The sequence below is a fragment of the Trichosurus vulpecula genome, chromosome 3, assembly GCF_011100635.1.
Source record: "Trichosurus vulpecula isolate mTriVul1 chromosome 3, mTriVul1.pri, whole genome shotgun sequence".
In the NCBI taxonomy this organism is placed as follows: domain Eukaryota; kingdom Metazoa; phylum Chordata; class Mammalia; order Diprotodontia; family Phalangeridae; genus Trichosurus; species Trichosurus vulpecula.
Window position 1 is genome coordinate 140,844,490 of NC_050575.1, and position 13,660 is coordinate 140,858,149.

Here is a 13,660-nt window from a genome sequence, read left to right on the forward strand (position 1 = left end):
TCATACCACCTCTACTCTAACTCTGGCCCTTATCATTTCTAGCCTAGACTATGACAGTAGCCTCCACATTAGTCACCATGCTTACAGCCTTTCTTCTCTCCAATTTTCCATAGAGCTGACAAACGGATATCCCTAAAATACAGATCTGACCATATGAACTCCCTACTGAAAAATCTCCAGTGGTTGCCTATTGCCTCTAGGACAAAATGCAACAACTTGGTTTGATGTTTCAAACTCTCCAACATAGACCTCCCACCTGTCTTTACTGCCCTTTAGGCTCTCTGTTCCAAGCAAACTGACCTATTAGCTGTTCCTTGTGTTTGACATTCCACCCTCACCACGTCCATACTTTTGCACAAGTAACGTCCTCCATGTCTCAAATGCACTCAATCCTCCCCTCTACTTCTTAAAATACCTAGCTTCCTTCCAAGCTCAGCTCTGTTATTACCTTCTGCACGAGGCCCTTCTTGGCCCAGGGTCCCAGTTTTTAGTATTTACCCCCTCTTTAAATAACTTCATACAGAGTCTGCATTTACATCTTTGTTTCATTAATTGGTTTGCTTTGTAACTATATGTGTTTTATTTTGCACATTTAAAAATAGTGTTCTAAGAAGAAGGCTATAGGCTTTATTGAACTAATAAAGGGATTCATGACATATAAAAGGTTAAGAATCCCTTTCCTAGAGGGGCCCCTCATGTTTGTATTTGTATTTCTGTCCCCTAGCACAGTGCCTTGCACATAGTAGGTACTGAACAAATGGTTCTCAAATCAAATTTGTTGAATTACAGAGAAAAAACAAGCTACCTGATTGTTTTCCTTTAGTGGAGAGATACAATTAGAAATAAATACGCAAACCATTAGAACTGGCCTTTTTCCCATGCCGATAGTGGCACCATTTGTTTGTTACCTTTGTATGATGTTTCTGTACTAGAGACAGAATATCTGGGGAAATCTCAATATTCCAATTTAGTGACCTAAAGAAGGGAACATTTAAGCCCCATCTGCATCAATGCAATAAGCATTAATTAAAGCACCTACTATACGCAAAGCCTCATGTACTGAGTGCTAGGGATTTAAAAACAAGATATGCAACACATTTCCCAATACATATCTCTGGAAGATAAAATTATTAAAATAGAATTATTGAAATTATTGAAATTTTATAGGAAATTTCTTCTTTTCCCAGAAAGAAAGGCTACTAGTCTCCCTGTTTCAAATAGCATCTAATAGCACCTCTGTCCTGAGTTGGGGTGTGAAGGAGATAAGAGTTGAAACACTTGTCTTATGACCACAAGGGTCATGAAGATCAGCCTTAGGAAAGGAGTGGGAAAATGTTGCCTCAAATAATAATGATGCTATTCTTTGAAGATTTCATTAACAACAGGAAAGGGGGAGAGCAGATAGAACTATGCAAACTCTTCCTTCTGAAGTTCTGCCAGTCTGCCAAGGGTCCACTCTAGACAATGGCCTTAGAGATGCGGTGCCGGAATCCCTAACGTTCAAATAATTTCCAGTTCCTTCTAATCACAATGGATTGCAACTGACAACCTTTTGCCAGTTTCCTGGATTCTTAGCCAGTGCTCCTCTTGCTCCTCAGAAACCTGTTGCTGGTACCTGACATTTGCTTAGCAAGTAGCACATTGTCTCCAACCCAGAAGTCCCTCTCAGGGTTTGGATTTTACTTGTGAAGATCCCTTATTGAACTGCTTCTTCCTTAATCAACCTTCTCTACTCTGATTTTCTTAAAAAGTACTTTTCTCCAAAGCTCAGAAATATCTACATAACTCCAAAGATACAGCATGTTTTTGCTCTTGAGCTAGAAAAAGACACACGTGACAATTTTCCACTGATCCTATTCCCTTTCTCTCTTTACTTGGATTTCATTGCCCTCTGAAACCTCATTTTACCCCTACATCTCATAGGCATTACTAAACTTGGTTTGGCAGTTCACCTTAAGCCAAAGGGACTAGCTCTCAAAGTGCTCTCTAAGAACAGATCTTAGGGAGAGGGAGTAAGCATTTTGCAAATTTCATATTCCTGCTGAAAGGCCTTGCTTTTGGCATTGAGTGGCCAGAACCACAGTAGTTCCCAAGTCAACCCTGACTTATGACCATCTCTGTTTGGAAGAAGCACTTAGGGGCTTTTAACAACAACTACAGTAGTAGTAGTAATGATGGTGGTAGTAGAGGGGCATCGTGCCACTTCATTTCTGCTGCCCTGCCTGTTACAATGGCATGGAGCAAGATGCCTCTGTGCCAGAGATCCCCGGTACACTCTTTTCCTTCTTCCTTTTGTGTTTTGTCTGTGCGTCGTCTATGTGTTGTGTGTCATTGAGGGCGGTGACCATCTTTTTATCAATTGTATCTCCAGGACTTAGCACAGTGCTTGGCATGTTATAGTTGCATAATAAATGTTCATTAGATTGGATTAGCAGTAATAGTAATAATAGTAGTGGTAATAACGATGGTGTTGATGATGTCGATGATGAACAAAGATAATGTAATCAGCTATACTTTTCTGTGCTTAAGTCTCACTCCAGCGCTTCAACATGGATTGAAGATGACCCTGGGTTCTCAAAGACTGTGCTAGCACAAGGTAAGCTCTAGCAGGTCCTACCAAAGTGGAAAGGCTTTAGTATGGATCCAGTGACAGACTGCATCTCTTATCTGAGGATAGGCCTAGTAATCTGTAGATTTTCTCCAGTTCAGGTGCACAATTGATATTTTTGCTCATAGAAACCCTCAAAGACCTTCTACTAAGTAGTATGTGAGTTGTGACCTGTGTCAGTAGATGAGTGTCCACGCCAACAAAAAAATGAATTATTGAAATATTCTTTTGGGTTTATTTATAATAAATACTTATTATGTGTTTGTTATATTATTTTATTACTTAAAGACATCCTTGGTGGACTCTTTTCCTTCATCTTTCATTATTTTACTAAGCGGAAACTATCTGGCATTCAAATCCTTCCACAACCTGGCACTACCCTATCTGTCCAGCCTCATCTCATGGTCCCAGCCTCCATATGCTCTACCTCCAGCCAAACTGAACAATTTTCCACATTTGAATATGCTCTAGGTTAACCTGTTTGCTTGCTTTTTCCTCACCTTATTATCAATGTCCCGTAGTCCTTTGCTTCCTCTTCCTTACTGGCCTTCAAAGCCTATTTGAGATGCCACATCTTCCATTCAGGAAGCTTTCTTTGATTCACCCACAGTTCCTGATGATCTCATACTTCAAATCTTATATGACACTTATTTTATTCCTCTTAAAAGGAATATATAATCCAATTTGTATTTGTGTCTTATTCCCATAACTAGATTGTAAACTCCTCAAGGGAAAGGACTGCCATCTTATGTAACTTTTACACCCACTAGCACTTATCATGGTGTTCTGCATGTAGAGATGTATAATAAATTTTTATTGTATTCATACATGTATCACATTCACGAATGCTCTCAATTTCCACAAGGGCACCATCAATTCTCTACTAGCTTTGTTTCATCCTATTTTCCTTACTGCCAGTTGCCAAAACCAATTGGAGGAACAACCCAAGTGTCTATAAAACCCATGAAGTCCTGATAATTTGACATGCCGCAAATGAGAAAAATTCTTGAGCTCATATTAGAGGTCATCTCATTCCATCACTTCTCCCCACAAATGAGGAAATTGAGACCAAAAGAGGTCAAGTTCCTGCCCATATCCCCTAACCATTGGCATAAAGACAACAGATTAAGGTGGCTTAAGGAAGGTGAATTGAGCTGGAAGCAAGGTCGTGGCTAGTGAACACTAAAATAATCTGAGATCAAAGAAACCTCTAGGGTATGTAATCTGAGCCCTCTTGCCAAATTGTCAATAGTCAGAAATATACATTAAGTGCCCACTTGTGCCAGATCCTACACAAAGTGCTAGAAATACAAAGAAAGACAAAAGGCAGTCCCTGTTCTTCATGGGGCTCACAATCTAATGGGGAGAAAACACACTATTATGTACAGACAAGATATGTACTAGATAAGTTGGAAATAATAAGCGGAGGCAAGGCACTAAAATTAAAAGGGATTAGGAAGGGCTTCCGGTTAAAGGTGAAATTGTAGCTGGGACTTGGAAGCCAAGAGGCAGAGATGAGTAAGGAGAAGATTCCAGGTTTGGAGGTTGGTGTTGCTGTTGAGTCATTTTGCTCATGTCCAACTCTTTGTGGCTCCATTTGGGGTTTTCTTGGAAAAGATATTGGAGTGGTTTGCCATCTCCTTCTCTTTTATATCTCAAACTGCCTTTTAGATATCTTGAACTGGAGGTCCCATAAACATCTTAAACTCAATATATTCAAAACTAAACTCATAATCATTCTCCTCAAACACTCCCCTCTCTCTAAATTTCTTTAGGTGGCTTAGAGGAAACTGAGGTAAACAGGGTTAAGTGACTTGCCCGGGGTCACCCAGTTAGTGTGTCTGAGGCCAGATTTGAACTCAGGTAGATGAGTTTTCCCAGCTCTAGTTCTGGCACTCTACCCACTGTACCACTCAGCTGTGCCAGGCTTGGAGGACAGGTGGTAAAAATGCCTGGAATCAGAGGTGGGGTGTCTTCTTCAAGGAACCACGAGGAGTATATTGCCACAGGATCACAGAATACACAGGGGATGGGAAGGGAGGGGAGAGAGGAGAGGATGCAGTGTAAGGTAAGAACACTGAAAATGTGGAGAAGTCAAGTGAAGAAAGACTTTGGATACCAGAAGTGATGAGGAACCCTTGGAAATTTACTAAGTAGGGGGTGGGGGATGGCATGGTCAGAACTGTGCTTTAGAAAGATCACTTTGGTAATTAAGAGGAGAGTTGGACAGGAGTTGGGAGAGATTTGAGGCAAGGGAACCAACCAGTAGGCTATTACATTAGCTCAGATGTGAGACAATTAGGGCCTGCACTGGGTGGTGGCAGTGACAGAGGAGAGCGTATACAGGAAATGTTACAAAGGTAAAATTGACAGGCATTAGCAACAGACTGAATAGGGAGGAGAGGTGGGGAGAGAGAATGAGGGTCAAGGATGATGACACTGAGGTTTCAAGTCTGGGTAACTGGGAGGACAATGGTTCCCTCAAGAGTAATAAGAAACTTAGAGAGAGGGAAGGTTTGAGGAGAATGATTATGAGTTTAGTTTTGAATATATTGAGTTTAAGATGTTTGTGGGACCTCCAGTTCAAGATATCTGAAAGACAGTTTGAGATATAAAACTGGAGGTCAATGGAGAGGTTAGCACTGGATAAGTAGATTTTAGAATCTTAAATACAGAGATTATCACTGAATCCATGGAAGCCAATGAGATTCCTAAGTGAAAGAGGGAAAAATAAGAGAAATAAGAGATAAGGGACCAGGACAGAGCCCAGTGGGACATCCCAGACAAAACCTGAATGTACATCCAGCCAAGGAGACTGAGAAGGAAGAGTCAGAGAGGTAGGAGGAGAATCAGGAGAGAGTAGTAACAACATCATCGAAAGAAGAGAGCATCAAGGAGAAGAGGGTGATTGCAGAGAGGTCAAAAAGGATGAGGATTGAGAAAAGGCCAGCAGATTTGGCAATTAAGAGATTATTAATAACATTAGAGAGAACAGCTTTGGCTGAATGATGAGGTCATAAGCTAGACTCTAGAGTTAAGAAAAGGGTGCGAGGAAAGGAAGAAGAGGCACTTACAGATGGCCTTCTCAAGTGTAACTAAAAAGGGAAGAGAGATATGAGATGATGGTAGGGATGAATGGATCAGTTTTTTGAACATGGTGGGAGACATGGTATGTTTATGGACTATACAGAAGCATCCAGTACAGAAGGTGAGACTGAAAAGAAGTGAGAGAGTGAGGATTATAGAGGGTAAGCTTCTGAAGAAGACAGGATGGAATAGAGAATAGTGTAGAGAGGAGTTAGCCTTAGCAAGCAGGACCACCTTACCATTCTGGAGGGCAATTTGTAACTATGCCCAAAGGGCTATAAAAATGTTCATACCCTTTGACCCAGCAATACCACTTCTAGGGTTGCATCCCAAAGAGATCACACAAGTGGGAAAAGGACCCATATGTACAAAAATATTTATAGCAGCTCTTTTTGTGGTAGCAAAGAATTAGAAATCAAGGGGATGCCCATCAACCGGGCAATGGCTGAACAAGGTGTGGTACATGAATGTAATGGAATACTATTGTGCTATAAGAAATGGGGAAGATATGGACTTCATGATAACCTGGAAAAACCAACACGATATAATGCTGAGTGAGCGGAGCAGAACCAGGAGAACAATGTACACAACCACAGATATATGGATTCTGTGATGACTAACCTTGATAGACCTGGCTCTTCTCAGCAATACAAGGTCCAAAGACAACTCCAAAGGACTCATGAGGGAGAGAGCTATCTACATCCAGAGAAAGAACTATGGAGTGTGAATGCAGATTGAGGCAAACTGTTTGCTCTCCTTTTTTTTTCTCTTTTGTTTGTGTTTCTTCTTTCTCATGATTCATTCCATTGGTCATGATTCCTCTTTACAACTTGACTATTTTGTAAATAAGTTCAATGCAAAGTTATATATAGAAGATATATCAAATTCCATGCCATCTTGGGGAGGGAAGGGGCGGGGGGGGGGAGAAAATCTGGAACTCAAAATCATGCAGAACTGAGTGTTATAAACTAAAAATAAAAAATCTTAATTAAAAAAAAAGGACCACCTTAGTACATCACAGGGTGAAGAAGAAGATAGTGACAAAAGGCATATCAGTGATGTGAGATGAAGAGCAGGGCAGAAGAGGGTGCTCTTCACAAATGGTCTCCATTTTTTCAGTAAGTTTTCAGCTGAGAGGGTTGAGGAGAGTCATGGAAAGGAGGGATGAAAAGGTTTACAAGATCTGCTATAGTGAATGGAATGGAGAGGTGTAAACAGATTGTCTTGGAACCGTGAGGTTACATAACGTAAATGAACAATGTTCATTGCTTCCCGGTAGGTCAAAAGAGTAAAGAGGTATGCAACCTGTTTGTGATGGCAATTTGTATATACAGCTTTGGTGGTAGGGAGCTATACTGGTAAGATCAAGCTAAATGTTACCCTCCCCCTGAGAGTCATCAGGGAAAGCGGAATTGATTCTGAGCTCCAGCGTATCATAGCCATAGATGACCAAGAGTTGAGGTGCGGTAGAAAAATATAGGCAGCTAAATGGTTCAGTAGATACGGTGCTGGGCCTGGAGTCAGGAAGACCCGAGTTCAAATACGGCCCCAGATACTTACTAGCTGTGTTACCCTGGGCAAGCCACAACCTCAGTTTGATAAAATGGCAAATCACTCCAGTATCTTTACCAGGAAAACCCCATGGACTGTGTTGGTGTACTATAGTCCATGGGATCACAGAATCAGACACGACTGAACAACCACAACGACATAAATCTGTAGTGGATCCTGCCAGCATCTTATGATCTTTCTCCCATTTCATTTGACAGCATGAGAGTAGAAGCAGAGGCAATGAATGGTAGAAATAATCCAGAGCAAAGGCCTGACAAGGCAAAATAGGTGTTAGAATAAAGGGATAAGGGATTCGAGGGAATGGCATAAAATAGAGCTGATTCACGGAAGGGTCAAGATGGGATTCAGTCCCAAGGCTCACGTGGTTGGAGGTCATGGTGAAGATGAAAAATAATGCAGAGGGGGAAGAGACACAACAACAAATCAATGGAACGAGATCGGATAAAGGAGTTTCAGAATTCACGAATAGGGAAGTAGAGCACTTGTGGGTGATGGCAAGAATAGGGGTATGATCACCTCCATGTGTAACTGAGGTGGGGCGGAAGAGGAGGTAGTAGGAAAGAAGCATGTTGAAGAACTATGAGGTCAGGATGTTTGAGGGAGTATCAATATGTGTGTTGAAGTTCCTGAGTGTGAGGGCAAGAAATGAGGAATAAAGAAAGACTGTGAGCCAAGCACTGAAGAGAGGAGAGGAGCATCCTGGAAGTGAGTGGATAACAGCTATCAGAACTGTGATTGGGCAAATTCCTTCTACATGGGCAACTGAACCCTGAGTCATCTTCACAAAATCTCTAACAAAGGGACCAGCCAAACTCTGACTGGAGATTTCAAGTGCCATGGAACTCACTATTTCTCATAGCACATTCCAATTATAATATTTTCCCCCCTATAGTGAACCAAAATCTAACTCCCTGTAACTTCTACCTAGTTATCACAGTCCTGGTCTCTAGGACCAAGAATAAAATTAATTTCTCTATTCCTTGACAAACTTTCAAGCATTTGAAGACCACGGTCATAACCATCTTCAAACCAGTTCCATCCAACCCTTCTTTTCTCCAGATTAAATATGTAAGCATAAAAGACCTTCTGTATCCAACAATGAGCATCTGGCTGATCCTAGTAAGGAAGAGGTATCTTTATATCCATTTCCGCCTCAGATATAAGTCAAGAGTCACACTCAGTCTCCATCTTCACTTCAGCCAAATGCAATGAACAAAAAAAGGTTATAAGACCACTAAGAATATATTGCAAAAAAAAATTTAATATGGTGATTCTAGGTTACTATTTCCCATCCTCGATCAATGAAATGTTGTATAAGTAATCTATTATGATGTCCTATTTCTTATACTTCAAGAGAAATTAAATAAGAGGATGTTTGCTCAAAGAAAACCTTAACAAGACCAAACCAGGAGCTGCTATTCTTCATCTGTATGGTTTTAAGACTCCCTAATAGTTCTTACACGCACCCACAGACATACACACATATATATTTGTTTATGTAAAGCTAGGTTTTTTTTTCCTGATTGCAAAGCAGTGTGGCACCACTGATGAGGTTTGCTGTTGACATTTCTGCATTAGCTGGCTTTTGTCAATTGTGGCAGGCTAAGAAATTCTATCTTAAGGGCTGTTCTTTATTAAATTTGCAATACTATGACTAACAGTCTCCCTATCACTGCATAAATAACATGGACTTGCCAAAAATAACTAAAATATTGCTCAATTTAAAAAAAATCAAGTAATTTCTGAGAGAAGTTTAGAAGTATTAGAGATATCCACAAAAGATCTACAGTACCATTTCTTGTATCTTTATGCCACTATCAATGTGCAGAGCTTTGGGGGATCAGAGGACAGGAGGGAGAAACAGCAATGAGGGAGAAAGAGGGAAAGAGCATTTACATGTGCCTCATTGTTCTGCATTTCGCCAAACTTTGTCACAGAATCTTCCATACAACTCTTTTATGTGCTATCGGTGACATAATTCCTATTTTTTTTCACCAGCCATTATATATGATAAATAAAACAATGCACCGAAAACACTGAAATCTCTCATCAATGTCTTTGTGAAAAGGGCCCAGATAAATGAGTCTTGGAATCAAAGGCAGATTACATGACTGACCATGTATCATCTTCTATGTATTGAACGTAGTCTTTGTAAAGATAGAGCGGTAATAAAAAGTGGTATTGTGTGCTCTGAAAGGCTGTGTGGGTCTGTGCATGACTAATCTGTCTTTCTGCATTATTTTATTCAATCTTCTCTGACTTTATGCCTTTGACATTTTTGCTACACTCAGTAAATTTGAGTGAATAGGCAATTTTAAAGAATTTTTATAGGGCTTCAGAGAAGTCATATGCAGACTGTATCTTTGTTCAAATTTAACAGTTTAAATATTTCCTTTGTCTAGGATGCAGAGTAATCTTTAGGCAAAAAAGGGAAAAATGCCTAACCTTTACTTAAGATTTTTCAGTGTTTCCGGAAGCAGTTCTGGTATTAAAGAAAAAAGCAAGAGAAAGAAAAGAAGAAATGACCAAGAATTTGCCCAACTTTTGTGATTATAAAGACACCAGGGCCTCTTACGAAGATTAAGGCATTGCTTCTTCCCTGTTAGGACAAGAAAGGCAAGCAATTAAATAAAGTGAAGCTATTTTTAATCTGCAACTCTTCCTTGCATTTAACACTTTTTCTGACTTGATATTGTAAAAAAAAAAAATGGTGGTTTCCTAGTAAATAACTATTTCTTACATGTCTTTAATGAATTGACAACATGATGCACAGCAAATTATCTTCATCTATAACATTAATATGGATATACAGTGTGGTTTTAGTCATCTATGCTACAGAAACATGCATTATATAAATAAGAAATTAATTTCCTTTGGGCAGAAGTTTTTACCTATATTCAAACAAATCTCAGCAAATTCACTCACTTCTTTTTAAGTTATTGAACAATTCTCAGAAAAGCTAACAAAAGAAAATTTGTTTTGCAGCTAAGGTGCCAGCCAATCTCAGTGCTTTAGCTAGAAGTTATTAAAATAACAATAACCAAACTATTGAAAGTAAACAAATGACTAAAGATGACCCTAAATTTACATCTTAATGAGTTGGAAATAATTCACATTTTATAACAACTAAAACACATTTCCTAAGTGGGCATTTTATTTTTAATGAAAGCTCTCTAAAATGTACTCTGCAGGATGGTCAAAAGTGGAAGTCCATTCCTATTATATTTAAGCTGGCATTGAGAAATTAAATATGCCTCATATTCTATTTGAAGGAAATCTTACATGACTACATAGTTTCTTGGAGTGATCTACTTACATGTTATTACCCTACAAACCAACTCTACGAATTAAACATAATTGCCCAACTCACATGCAACCTGTTAACACTTTCCAACCTGGAAGGTCACTGACTAGGTCATGTCCCACCTTGTCATGTATTTGCGCAAGGGCACAGTGAAAAAGAATGCCATAATCCTGGTTTTGCCTTTGGTCTTTTAGAGCAGGCAGGCAAGCCCCAGACAGGCCAGCCCTGATTTTCGTGGTAATGTATACTACCCATTCCTCCCAGGGTTGGGGGAGAGGGAGAAGGAAAAAAAAAGCACTTATCAAGTATCTACTGTCGAGCGCCCTGTTAAGGGGTTTACAAATGTTATCTCACTTGACCCTCCCAACCATCCCATGGAGTAAGTAAGGAAACCAAGGCAAACAAGTTAAGTGACTCGCTTAGGGTCACAGAGCTGGTAAGGCCAGATCTGAACGTGAGTGTCATTGACTCCAGGCCCAACACTCTTTCCCTTGTACTATTTAGCTGCCTAAGAGCAAATCAAGTGACAGATATTATTAAGAAAACTCGAGTGTTATCTAAGTACCGTAAGCTACATACAGGGAAGGAAACTGCCTAAAAACTGATGGTATGGGGATCGGGTTAGAAACATCTATCTCAGGGCATGATTAATACCTCCTTTTCTTTCAAGGTAAATAGGTGACTGCATGAATTGAAAGAAAGTCCTATAAGCACAGGGAGCTTGTTGGTTTTCCCTGCAGTACAAAAAACTTTTGGCTACAAATGTAGCCAAATAGTTGCAGCCCTGATACCTCACTATCAAAAAGTAATGGATTGTTTAGCCCTGAGACCTCCAGTAAAAAGACAGCAACCATTATGAATTACGCTCCTAGGATGTTTGCATACATCTATTAGTAGAGAATAGAAACAGGATGCAATATGCCTGAGCCTTTGACTTCAGCCTTGTAAAGGGGTAAGGATTTCACATCTCCATGTGAGACTTAATCATGACACCCTGTCCCATTCCACAGCAGAGACACATGCAAATACTACTTTTTATCACTGCAAAGCACTTGATGTAAGTTTCTTAAAATAAAAGATTTGCAAGCCTAAAAATGTAGGGTAATATGATTCATTTCTAGATCCCTGATAATAGATGTGGTTTCTACTACTCTCTTACCACCTAAAGGACTAATCCTATTTCAGCAGGAAGAATATGTTACCTTCCTCTTTATGAACCAGCATCATAAAATTGGGTAAACAACAAACACTATTCACAATCAGCTATACCAATCAGGTTTCCCTATGATTTATGAGACTCGAAACCCAAGGGCTAATCTAGTTTCAAGGCCTTCTTCGCAAATTTTTACCTTAAATAATGGGCCTTTTAAAACTGAATAAGCCATCCTGACTCCCAAAACAAAACACACACAAAAATGGTTTACTATTTAAAAGAAATTCTCCCCAACATTAGTTAGAATAAGCAAGATGTGGCATTTGCATTTTTATAACCCTGTTACTTAAAAGTGAAACAGTGGAAGGAAAGACCCAAAGACACTCTTCTCTGTGTGCTTTAATCCCAGCCTGAGATTTTTATGCTTGAGAGCACCTTATGATGCTGTAACTAACCTCAAACCTGGAGCAGCAGGGGGGCAACAAACCTCAGAATACAGCAATGTCATGCTTTACAGGCACACTCTCGGCAACAGCATGAATGAGGGGAAAAAATTGGTTGCCTAGGAAACCCTCTAGTCTTGGTAATTATTACTGTAACTGACTGCACACCCCACCTATAACAGAAATGAATAATAATTTATAATCGCTGACTGGCAGCTTTCTGTTGTTGCTTTTGCTCACCACTGCTACCTACTGGCATGCAAAATTAATTACATGTGAACAGTTGGGCCATGCCAGAGAAAAACCCCACCAAAAAGTGTATTTAGAGACATAGTCTCCCATCTCCCCCCATCATGTTCTGAATGTAGCTCACTAAATTGCTACTCAATCAATAGAGCAAAAATGGAAAGTGCTTTGTGCTCATCTAAACAATAGGGACAGAAAAATCTAATGGAAGTTGCTCATCTCAATTAAAAGCAATTTCATATTGTGACATTAACTAGACCAAAAAAAATACTTAATAAGGTTAGCATAAGCTAACAGCAGCATATATCTTAATGACCCCAAATATGACTTATAAAGCTATTTAATAGTATAGAATTTGATACAACACAAAATTGCTATAAATAAAGCACTGTCTGGTAGTTTTGATCAATTAAACTACATAATTAACAAAGATGGTCCATTTATCTTGGGTTGTCTAATTTGCAGTACAGTGTTAGAGTATTTCTACTGGAAGACTAGTTTGTTTAGAAATTAGAACACTCATAGTGATTTACTGGATTTGATTTAAAAGACACAGCAGGAGTTGGCAAAATTCACATATCATGGGGTTAATGTGGGTTAGAATGTAGCTATTTGTATTACAAAAATATTGCATACCAAATACACACATCTGATTTCTTTTCATCCTAGTTCATCTTTTGCAGTAGAAGTCACTTGGTTGAAATGAACACAAAAAGACACAAAACCCTAACAGCTGTGTTAGGAACAATAAGAGCACATGGGATTTTTCGATTTTCAATTCCTAAAGGAAGGCAAATTGCTACGTCAAGTAAGAAGTTCCAACACACAGGGTTACTGAAAGAGGTTAATTTTACCTTTAGGTACTCATAGCACCAAACCACAAGGGTGGGTGCTCCCATTAAAGCCAACCTGTCATACACACAGAAGCAGTCTGTTGCCTCTGCATATTCGTGTTCCTAGCTTCACTGGTTCAGTCTTAGTATTTTTCAAAGGCAAGAGAGAATTCCTTCATTCCAGGTAGAAAAAGAGGAAGGTCAAATAGCTCTAAAGATTCCAAAAGCTAAGTTAAGTTTTGCAAGGATGGGACCTTAATTTATAGTAGAGAAAAATACAAAGCACTTTCATAGTGTTATTTTGTGTTCAAAACTTTTTATGAGAAATCAAACCCCACAAATTTCCTAGCTTTTGTTATCCTCACATACTGTCACTTAGGTCTATAATGGCAGAGTTCCATATGCTATGCTCTA